Source organism: Lynx rufus, unplaced genomic scaffold, assembly GCF_022079265.1.
Source record: "Lynx rufus isolate CCGP_SWC_20201006 ecotype Redwood Valley unplaced genomic scaffold, mLynRuf1.p SCAF_2, whole genome shotgun sequence".
NCBI classification, from domain to species: domain Eukaryota; kingdom Metazoa; phylum Chordata; class Mammalia; order Carnivora; family Felidae; genus Lynx; species Lynx rufus.
This window is the reverse complement of record NW_025814834.1, coordinates 12,755,215-12,766,767: the sequence shown is the minus strand read 5'-3', so window position 1 is coordinate 12,766,767 and position 11,553 is coordinate 12,755,215. Positions and strand designations below refer to the sequence as shown.

At 39.3% G+C, this 11,553-nt stretch overlaps 1 pseudogene; it reads left to right on the top strand.

Moving 5' to 3' along the window:
• The first annotated feature begins 731 nt into the window (after positions 1–731).
• On the top strand, positions 732–9,740 carry LOC124514141 (40S ribosomal protein S4, X isoform-like; annotated as a pseudogene).
• Positions 9,741–11,553: the final 1,813 nt, after the last annotated feature.

Here is an 11,553-nt window from a genome sequence, read left to right as displayed (position 1 = left end):
CTCCCCCTCCTTCTGCCCCTCCCCTGCTGGTGCCCATGCACACACACACACACTGTTTCTCAAACAAACAAACAAACAAACAAAAATAATAAAAAAAAGATATTTTACTTCTTTATATTTTCTAATTCACATTTTCTGGTGTATCATTCCTGCCCAGCCTCTGTTACAGACCAGGAAACATCAACACATTTAGTTATACGGTATCAACTTTCAAGATTATTGACTCAGAGGCAAGTAACAAAAGAGAATTATTTTCCCCCGAGGCTTAGTTCTTCATAGTGTCTAATTACATTTAAAGTTCTGTACATCCTAATGTTTTCAAAGTTCAAAGAAATAGAAAAAGCAACTCATATTTCCTTAAAATCAGGGGGAGAGATCTACAGTGAAAGGAAGATGCCTGATCCACAAATCCTTAAGAGTTAGTAGATAAGTAGGTTTATAAAAATAGTAAGCCATGTACTTAAGACACCTCTTCCTTTATCTAAAAATCTACCTTTCTGTTTATATGGCAAATAGATAATGAGTAAAGAGTAGAGAATATGGAAGTAGGTCCCGGAATACCTGTTACACATGTCAATATAATTTAATATATTATAAATGTGATAGTTTACTTGGTGAAATTATTCTATAGGGTTGCAGATATGACTGGGTGCCTATATAATTTAATAGATGTGTCAATCTAATTTAATATATCATAAACGAGGTATTTTATTTGGTGATATTATTTCATAATGGTGCAGGTAAGATGGGCTGCCTATCTGGTAAAAATATAAGATTGGATCCTGTAGTGGATGCTATGATGTGCTTCCAGATTCCTCCTCTTACCCCAGTGGCTGAGAGGGTTCCTTATAGAGAGTCTTGTCAATCTTGTTTGGAATTGCCCAGCTGAAAAAACTGCTTAACCCAAGTCATAGCACCTACCCAGGGCAGCCATGACCAATAATTGGACCAGCCTCCTCACTCTATTCCAGTTTCGGAGGCTTCACGGACTTGACTAGAGCCCTCACTGAGATGTCATGGCCATCCAGCTACTCCCTCAGCCCAATCTTACTTCCACAGGTTATAATCCCAAGAGCATGCCATGATACACTGTGTGCTCAGTAAATCTTCATTTTAGAGTCAGTGTCCCAGGGAACCAACCTGTGTCAGACTCCAGTCTTAATCTGAATTTATCAATTCCGTATGTAAAATTAAATAAACAATACAAATAAAAATGTGGTCAGAAAATCTAGAAGACTATGTTTACCTACGGGAGAAACTTTCTTAATCAGGACTAGAAACCCAAGGCATTAAAAAAAAAAAGATGGACATATATTAATACGATTAAAATTCTTCTGTATGACAAATATTTTTGGTTACTCCTTTTCTTCCTTTCATTCTTTTAAAAATCTGTTCCAAATGGGATTTTGCCACATCATATATTTTTAAGTACTTGATAAATATGTGTTGCATTAATGAATAAATAGCAAAAAAATAGCAAAATAAATTCTAAAGATAAACATTTGATTTTAGAAAAAAAAAGTATTTTTGATTCAGACCTCAATTTATAATATTCAATAGCTCCTCAATTTTGACTAAAAGGAAACAACCCAACAGAAAAATGTGTAAATGTGGGAAAGCAAAGAAGCAAATGTAGACATATCACAGACGTACGGGAAAAAAAAATGTTAAAGCTCAATAAAATTCAAGGAAATGTAATTCTTAATGAAATTATATTTTTTACATCCATTACGGTAATTTAAACAAAGAAATAAAAAAAGAGAAAAAAATACATCTATTGCTGGTGAAAACTTGGAACTGTTAGAGTTTTTCCAAGAATACTCTCATAACATCTCTAGAATTAAAAATACACATACGTTTGGAACAAGAAATTTTATCTTGAAACTTTTCTTGACAGATAAAAAGTACCAGAACCTTGGAACATAAGAATCTAGAGTAGTAAAGCAACTATGGCCAAAAAAAAAAAGAAGAAAGAAAAGAAACGGGAATGTTCTTCAGTAAGAAAACGATTTGATCAATTATGAGACATGTACACATACCCTGGAATATGTTACAGTTATTGAAGATAATGAATTAGAGCTGTATGCCCACTGTGGTGTATGAAACAGGTGTGGGAGGAGATGGTGGGGACAAATTACCTGGATAAAAGCAAGAAGGTGGTTCATTGTCTGTCATCCGTATGCTTAACTAGAAGTCACCCGGCTGTTTAGTACTTTTGTATGCTGGTGATTCCAATAACATTAATGGTACATTCTTCTCCACCAGTCAATATCCTTCTCCTATTGACTGGTATCCCATTGTGTTCTTGGTATCCCACTACCTTGCTCTTGGTATCCCATTATGTTCCAGTTAACGTGGGAACCTTTCCATAAAGTGCTGTGTTGAGTGGCAAAAGAAAAATACAAAATTTGTATATCATGTATGCTATTTTTTTTTTAAATAAAGGTCAAAAATCCTGTACCTATACCCAAATGTATGTGAGGATACATCACACATGTAATGCATTGCAGAGATATTCATACATGATTAAAAGGATTATCTGAGCATTAGAAGAAAGACTGAAGGCCACCTACTAGACTGTGAACATGGGCTCTGGGGGACTGGGAGACAGCAGTGGAGAGGAAGGAAAAGAGAAGGCAAGATAAGTAAAAACTAAATTTTCAACTGCTGCATTAAAAATGTATATAGGGGGGCACCTAGGTGGCTCAGTCGGTTAAGCATCTGACTTTGGCTCAGGTCATGATCTTGTGGTTCGTGGGTTCGAGCCCCGCATCAGGCTCTGTGCTGACAGCTCAGAGCCTGGAGCCTGCTTCAGGTTCTGTGTCGCCCTCACTCTCTGCCCCTCCCCCGCTCACACTGTCTCTCTCTGTCTCTCAAAAATGAATAAATGTAAAAAAATAAAATGAAAAAAAACAAGCAGAAAATAACAAATCGTCATACCTTCTTTTTATGCTTATTTTTCTATTTCGAGAGAGGAGAGAGAGCAAGAGAGCAAGAGGGCAGAGGGGCAAAAACAGCGTGCGTGAGAGAATTCCAAGCAGACCCCATGTGGGGCTTGATCCCAGGACGTTTAAATCATGATGGGAGAGCTGAAACCAAGAATCGGACACTCAACTGACTGAACCACCCAGGCGCCCTAATGTTTCACACTTAAAAAAAATTTTTTTAAATATTTATTTATGGGGCACCTGGGTGGCTCAGTCGATTGGGCGTCCTACTTGGGCTCAGGTCATGATCTCATGGCTTGTGGGTTTGAACCCGGTGCGGGGCTCTGTGCTGACAGCTCAGAGCCTGGAGCCTGCCTCGGATTCTGTGTCTCCCTCTCTCTCTGCCCCTCCTCCACTTGTGCTCTGTCTCTCTCTGTCTCTCAAAAATAAATAAATGTAAAAAGAAATTTTTTTAATATTTATTTATTTTTAAGAGACAGAGAGAGATTGCGAGCAGAGGAGGGGAAGAGAGAGAGAGAGAGAGAGAGAGGGAGACAGAGAATCCAAAACAGGCTCTGAGCTGTCAGTGCAGAGCCCAAGGCGGGGCTCAAACCCACAGACCATGAGATCATGACCTGAGCTGAAGTTGGACGCTTAGCCGACTGACCCACCCGGGTACCCGCCTCCCCAAATTTCTGTACTGTTAAGCTGAAATTTTGGAATCCGGATTTTGGAGCTCCATACTGTGTGAAGGTTTAAGGATCTGAAATCCAATGTGAAAGGCTGCACTGACAGACCAGGGTAGGAAGAGAGCTGATGAACTCATACGTGCCCCTAAAACCCAAGGTTCCCTTCATCAGGGGGATCCCACCACCTGCTTACCTAGCAAGTGGAGAAAACAGATTCATTTAGTGCAATATGAATGCATATCCAGGATACTTACACACCACTGCAGTATTGTATAGTATAGTATTATAGTGTACTATAGTATAGTACAGTATAGTATAGTATTCAGAATGAAGACAAATTTTCAACCTCATTTTCTTTAGAATGAACATAATCAAATGGTTAACAGAGAGTTCCAATCATTTTGACTTCCTCATTTCCCGGTTTGTTTGCTTATGTGTTTAGTTATCCAGGAAATTCTCACACAAATGAGTTAGATTTTGACTGTAAGCTTTATAAACACAAAAGCTAAGCCTCTACTAGTTCGAAGAAAGCAGAGCTGGGGCGAGGTTGGGGGTGATAGTTTGTACCTGACACAAAGCAAACATTTTAATTATATCTAATCAGAAACAGATTTTGTTTTGAATTCCAATGTCAAAGCCAGCAGTCTGCATTGAGGAATCTGCACGGAGGCACAATAGATTTCTCCATTAGTCATTCCGGCTGCTTTGTTCATGTCACTGTGACCTTTCAGAGAACACAGTATCCTTGGAGACTTTAAAATCATGTTCTAGGTGAACCTCATAAAGTACATGAAGGCTATAATCCTACCCCGTGTAAAATATTGTGAATTTCCTAACAAAAGAAAAAGCGTCTTGTTTTGTTTCCCTTTGTTTTCTGGATTAAGAGACATGTTGGGATTTAGGGAGTCTATTGCTTGCATCTACGTTACTGGATTCGTAACATCAGCAACTTACTACAAATGAATAGGAAGGGTTAAATATTTTTGAGTTGAGTCTTTTAATTTTAGGCAGAGAGACAATATAGCAAATCAAAAAGGATGTTTGGCAAGTACAACCTTTCAGTTCCATGTCTACCTTAGTGAATGGGTAGTGCTGAATTCTTTCTAACAAAGAAAAACAAAAATTGATTTCTATAAAGAGCTTCATTTTCAGGGCGCCTGGGAGGTTCAGTCATTGAAGCATCCAACTCCTGATTTTGGCTCATGATCTCATGGTGCGTGAGTTCGAGCTCTGCGTGGGGCTCTGTGCTGACAGCATGGAGCCTGCTTGGGGTTCTCTCTTGCCTTCTCTCTCTGCCCCTCCCTCTCTCTCATTCTCAAAACTAAATAAATAAATAAACAAACAAACTTTTTTAAAAAGTTAAAAAAATGAAGAGCTTCATTTTCAATCTCTGCAATAGGGTTTTGCCACACATTGCTTTAATTAAATACTTAAAGTCCATGTCATAAGACCACTTCCAAGGTCTTTGAGATTTTTGAGCTGCCAAACTCATATGAGTGCAGCAAGACTGGGTCATGTTGTTATTCAAATTTCTACACCTCAAATAGAATTATATCAGGGCCTATATTATTTTTAGAAAGAAATAAACTTGTATTTTGCAGACGTGGAAGCTGGGTTAAGAATTTGGATCTGTTCACCTCGGCATAGTACGTGTCACTTTGGAGTCTAATTCCTTGTCCATGTATGAAAATGGGTCATTCATCCCAAGCCAAAATTCTGATCAGGCACCTTTTTCTGGAACATTCTGAAATTCGATGGCAAAAAATAAAGGCAATTAAATATTTCCTCAGATTGTAAGCAAATAGCCTGAGTCTTGCAATGACTACTTGACAAAGAATTTTGGCTTGTAGATTTTCTTAGCAAGCTTCTCAAGAAATTATTACAGTTGTTGACTTGAGACCCATTTAGTTTATTTTTGTTTCATCCTTTTGTTTTTTTTTTTTAATTCAACACTCATGGCATGAGTTTAAAGAACCAAAGGCAATATAACTTATGTTTAATTTTCATATCCGTGTCCCTTAATAGTTACATTATTAATCTCTATCTGAGTTTTTAAGATTAGAGATATAGAAAAAATAATCTAGGTCTAAAAGAGCTTTTGGAAACAGTAAATTTTATAGATGACATGTAATTCTTGGATATATTTGAGAAAAAAAAGCATACGTTTGAGTTGAGTTTGATACTTTTCAACTTGCAGAAGAACCTTTCAACTTTTCAACATGGAGAAGATAACCAACCTATAAACTCAAGCACTGACCGTAAATGCAAAATTAAAAAGAAAATTATATACAAATTTAATTAAACAAACAAATTCTAATGGTGTTTTGGAAAATAACTGAATAGGATTCATTTCCTTCCTATTCAGCTAAACCTAGTTCACCTAGTCATAATGATGAACATTTACTGCAGGTCTTAGTTTGTGTTGGGAACTCTGGTAAGCTCTTTATATGCATTATTTTATTTAAGCTCCTCAACAACCCTACGTAGTGTGCGTTTGTATTAATTATAAGAAAGCCGACTGCTATAACAATAAAACCCCGTAATTTGTCTCTTTATTAAAATCCATTTTTTTCTCACTCATAACATCCAATTAATTATAGTTTGGAGCATGGGAAGTTACCTTTTTCACACAGCCATTCAAGGCCTCAGACTGAAGGAGGCAATACCATACACAAAACACATGATTTCCAATAATCGCTATGGACAACAAAATCCACCAATCACATGGAGGAAAAGAATGGTTGGAAGATAACATGGGATAATTTTATTGGCCAGGTTTGGAAGTAGCATACAAAGAATTCCACCATATGGTCCCATGTTACTTTAAAGAAGGCTGGGAAATGTTGACTAGCTCTGTGCCCAAGAGGAATGGGAAACTAGCAGATTTGGTGAGCAGCTAGTCAGTCTCAACCACAGAACAAGTATGGATTCTACTGTTCTGCTAAGGAAACTAAGACTTTGTTAAGTTTCAGCTCTAGCATATGAGGGACAATAAGGCATGTCTTTTTCATGGTCTTGATTTGTGAATAGCTTAGTTTATTACCTGAATAAATCTTTTATATTCTGTATTTATGTGCTGGACAAAGTCTATTATGGAAAGAGCTCCAGTGTCCATTGACTGATGAATTGATAAAGAAGATGTGGCATATATATATACAATGAAATGTTACTTGGTGATCAAAAAATGAAATCTTGCCATTTGCAACAACAATGTGGATGGAACTAGAGTGTATTATGCTAACAAAAGAAGTCAGTCAGAGACAGACGAATATCATGATTTCACTCATATGTGGAATTTAAGAAACAAAACAGATGAACATAGGGAAAGGAAATGAAAAATAAAATAAGAAAAAGAGAGGAAGGCAAACCATAAGATAATTCTTTTTTAAAATTTGTTTTAGTGTTTATTTATTTTTGACAGAGAGAGAGAGACAGGGTACAAGCCGGGGTGGGGGGCGGGGAACAGAGAGAGAGGGAGACACAGAATCCGAAGCAGGCTCCAGGCTCTGAGCTGTCAGCACAGAGCCTGACTTGAGGCTTGAACTCACAGACTGTGAGATCATGACCTGAGCCGAAGCTGGTCGCTCAACCAACTGAGCCACCCGGGCGCCCCATAAGATAACTCTTAAATACAGAGAACAAACTGAGGGTTGCTGGAGGGAAGCAGGTGGGAGGATGGGCTAAATGGGAGACGGGTATTAAGGAGGGCACTTGCTGCGATGAGCACTGGGTGTTACGTGTAAGTGATGAATCACTGGGTTCTACTCCTGAAACCAATACTACACTGTATATTAACTAACTTGAATTTAAATTAAAAAGATGTATATATTTTAAAAAGTCTACGCTTCTTGATATAACACCCAGTTTGTATGTAATAGATGTTCAATAAATAGTTTGATAAAGTCAGTTAAACATCTGACTTCAGCTCAGGTCATGATCTCACGGTTCATGAGTTCGAGTCCCACATTGGATGAGCTTGATCTCTGCTCTGGGTGAGCACGAGCCCTGCCTTGGGTGAGCCCCACTTTTCTCTCCCTCTCTCTCTGTCTCTGCGCCTTGTGCGATTCTCTCTCTCTCTCTCCCTCTGCCCCTGGCTCACTCGTGCCCTCTCTCTTAAAAAAAAAAAAAAAAAGTTTGATTAAACATTTTTCAAGTAAACTCAAAAAAATAAACACTTTGGGGCTTGTATATATTTTTATTTTTTAACTTTACTTATTTATTAAGAGAGAAAGACTGAGCATGAATAGGGGAGGGGCAGAGAGAGAGAGGCAGAGCGAATTCCAAGCAGGCTCCACACTGCCAGCACAGAGCCAGACGCAGGGCTTGAACTCATGAACTGTGAGATCTTGGCCTGAGCTGAAACCAAGAGTCAGACACTTAATGACTGAGCCATCCAGGCGTGCCTCCAAGTAAACTTTCATTTTATTTGGCAGCTGGTTAAATCCTTGTAGGTTTTCAGTAGCCAGATACATAAAAATTAAGCGTGTGATGAAACTAAATAGTCAAAGGAGTCTTGGTTGGATAATGGCTATATTTGGCAAGTCTAAACTGACTGACCATCAAAGGCAATGAAATGACAACCTGGTGTAGCTGAATGAAAGACAGCATATATCCAGACCTGCACATAGTGCCTTTCCTGAACTGTAGGCAGGCTTGACAGACCACCAGGAAAGGGACCCGAGAGTCCAACAGGCTGTGACTAGCCCAGCTCACCATAGTCTCTTCTCTGAGCGTCTGAATCTTTACCTAAGCAATTCAGGGATGAAGAAAAGATGGGTAAAATGGATTCTTGTAAAAACTGAAGTCCTTAAGAGATTATCCATTAATTTGTGCTACCTGGATCTGGGTAAGATCCAAGCTCTTGTCCTCTCTGAGGCCAAGTTGACTTTGAGCTATTCCTTTGACTTTGTGAGCCATATTTTCAACAAGTTTCTCTTTTGAACAATTTTGCTGCCATTTCTGTTGCGTTCAAGTTAGAACAGTAGCAAAAAATATCATATGTATCACCAGGGTATTATTTTATTGTATTGCTAGCCTCAACAGCAATTAGAAAGTAAACTGTTTATGAATTTTAAGGGGTGCCTCGTTGGCTCAGTTGGTTAAGCCTCTGACTCTCGATTTTGGCTCGGGTCACGATCTCACAGTTTGTGAGATGGAGGGAGCCCTGTGTTGGGCTTTGCGCTGACAGCCCAGAGCCTTCTTGGGATTCTCTCTCTCCTATCTCTGCCCCTCCCCAGCTCATTCTCATTCCCTCTCTCTCTCTCTGTCTCTCAAAATAAATGAACTTAAAAAATAGAATTTTAAGTCAGTTTGGTCACCCAGGGAATAAAGTGTAAGAGAGCTAAAACTGTTCTTTTATCAAAAACCAATCAAGTTTGGCTTTTCCGTGCCTAGCACAGCCCTGGCTTGTGAGCCCAGAAGCAGCTGAAATGTGTAGCAGCTCTAAAGCACCAGATGCTGGATCAAGTGAACAGCGTGTTTGCTCCTCGCTTATCTGCCAGTCCTCCAAACTGAGAGAACGTCTGTCCCTCATCATTCTCCCAAGGAACAGAGTCGAGTGTGCCTTGTCAGGAGCTGAGGTAAAGAAGACCTGAGTGCCGTGGTTCCTCAAGATTGATGGCAAGGTCTGAAATGATGCTACCTACCCTGCCGGCTTAATGGATGCCATCAACATTGACAAGACTGGAGAAAATTTCCATCTGACCTAGGACACCAAGTTTTACTTTGTTGTTCATCATTTTACACCCAAGAAAGCTAAGCACAAGATGTGTAAGGTGAGGAAGATCTTCGTGGGCACACACGGAATCCCTCAACTGGTGACTGATTCACTATTCGGATTGATTTTGAGATTGGCCGGATTGCCAATTTCATCACGTTTGACACTGGTAATCTGTGTGTATGGTGAGTGGAGGGGCTAACTGAGGAAGAATTGGTGTGGTCATCAACAGAGAGAGACATTCTGGTTCTTTGGATATGTTAATGTCAAAGATATGATGGCACCAGCTTTGCAACCCAGCCCTCCAACATTTTCACTTTTGGTGAATGCAACAAGTTATGGATTTCTCTTCCCCAAGGAAAAGATATCCATCTCACCATTGTTGAAGAGAGAGACAAGAGTGAGTGAAATGATTGGGAAGGTCTTTGTATTTAATTAAAGATAATACAGCATGATTTTCTGACGTATGCCCAGTTACTACAACATCTGGTTGTTGTTCAAAGTGACTTTTTTATCAGCCCCAGTGACCCAGTAGCCAATGAGAAGTGCATATAGTTAATGACTTATTGTCCATCACTTGCTGTCTGTCTCTCATCTAACTAATGAATTAAACTCTTTCTGGAGGCAAAATTCATTCCAAACTTCATTGAGCTTTCAGACTCTTAAAGTTCACAAGGCAATCTTGTTCAATCTTGTTCATAATATAAATATTCTGAGCTAAGGAAGACAGGAAAGGCACATACATTCTCAGCAGGTCTTGGGGGCCAAATCTAAGCAGATTTTTTTGTTAGCGTAAAACCTCTGGGCCTTGTATCCTAATTTTTAAATTAATACAGATTTTTGCATTCGTCTCTCGAAAATATCCATGTTTGTTCTTTGTTGTCATTGTTCCTACCATTTCTACACAACTTTGGAAAATGTTTCTGCTCTAGGACAAGTGTATTGCTTATCCTATGGCATTGAGAAGTCCTAGCATATTACCATATTCTCCTGAGGGCACTTAATGACGTGTCTGTAAACCAAGACCCTATGCTGCCACTGATGATAACCTTTACGTTTTCACCTTTTGGGATATTATTACCATTATCTCTTTGCCGTCATCAGTTGTACCGCTGTCATATTTGAGCTATGTTTTCATCACATATACGTACTTCATTCTGATATATAGATCAGAGATCACCAGAGCTCACCTACATGTTGAAATCAAATGAAATGCTTGAGTTTGTTCATTTATTCAAGAATTAGAGTCTCTGTTCAGAAAGGCTGTAATTGGAATTGGAGAACCTGTCCTGGACTTGACATCGCTTGACATAAGCACTGATCCATAATTTAACAATGCTACAGGCTCTCTCTCATATTTCCATAGTGTCTCAACAGAGCTAGCTGGTGACAACATGTGCTACTTTTGCTTTGCACATGCCGTCGTTCCTGTCACTGGTGTAGAGGATCATTCCAATCCATGATAGTTATCTGCTGCCCTTGAGAAAAGACATGGGGTTGGGACCCCAGCACCTAGATGTCAAAATCTAGTCAAGACACGAAGGCATCTCAAAAGACAAAGGACAAAACTCCTCTTCTCCGGAGATGTGAGCTGATATCGGGAAGGCACCAAAAAATGTCATGGAGAAAAGAATCTGATTTCTTTGTATGGAAGCTGCTAATGCTGCGTCCCTCTCCCTCCTCTACCTCATCCTTCTCCTCCACCTCATCCTTCTCCTCCCTCTTCTCCCATTTCCTGTCCTTCTCCTTTTCTTTTTCTTTCTCCTCCTTCCTCTTGTAAGTAATTATCAAAGGCAGTTCTAGAGCCTACCTCCCACGAGGCCCAACGTGGCAAAATAAAAACCAACTTTGTTACGGACAGACCGAACTCCATAACAACTTAACCTAACCCAGGACCCTAAAGATCAACAGTGACTAAAAAAAAGTGGAGTTGGAAACTGCTAATATGTATTTTGTTACATAAGGGTGATTTTTTTCATTTCTATGTTTCCAGTCCCTAACTCGTTGATGGGTATTCCATACCCAAGATGTTCAAACTGAGTTTGCACTGGGCTTTTCCCACAATCACTGCCTTCTCCTCAAGTTTTCTTTTGTTCTCTTCATCAAAGATAATGTCATGTCTTCCATCTTGCAGCTGCCTAGACACTTCTGTCCCTTCATTCTCCTGCTACAGCTAAACCGTTCTATATCCTCAACTCCTTTTCCCTCAATTTCTATCCAG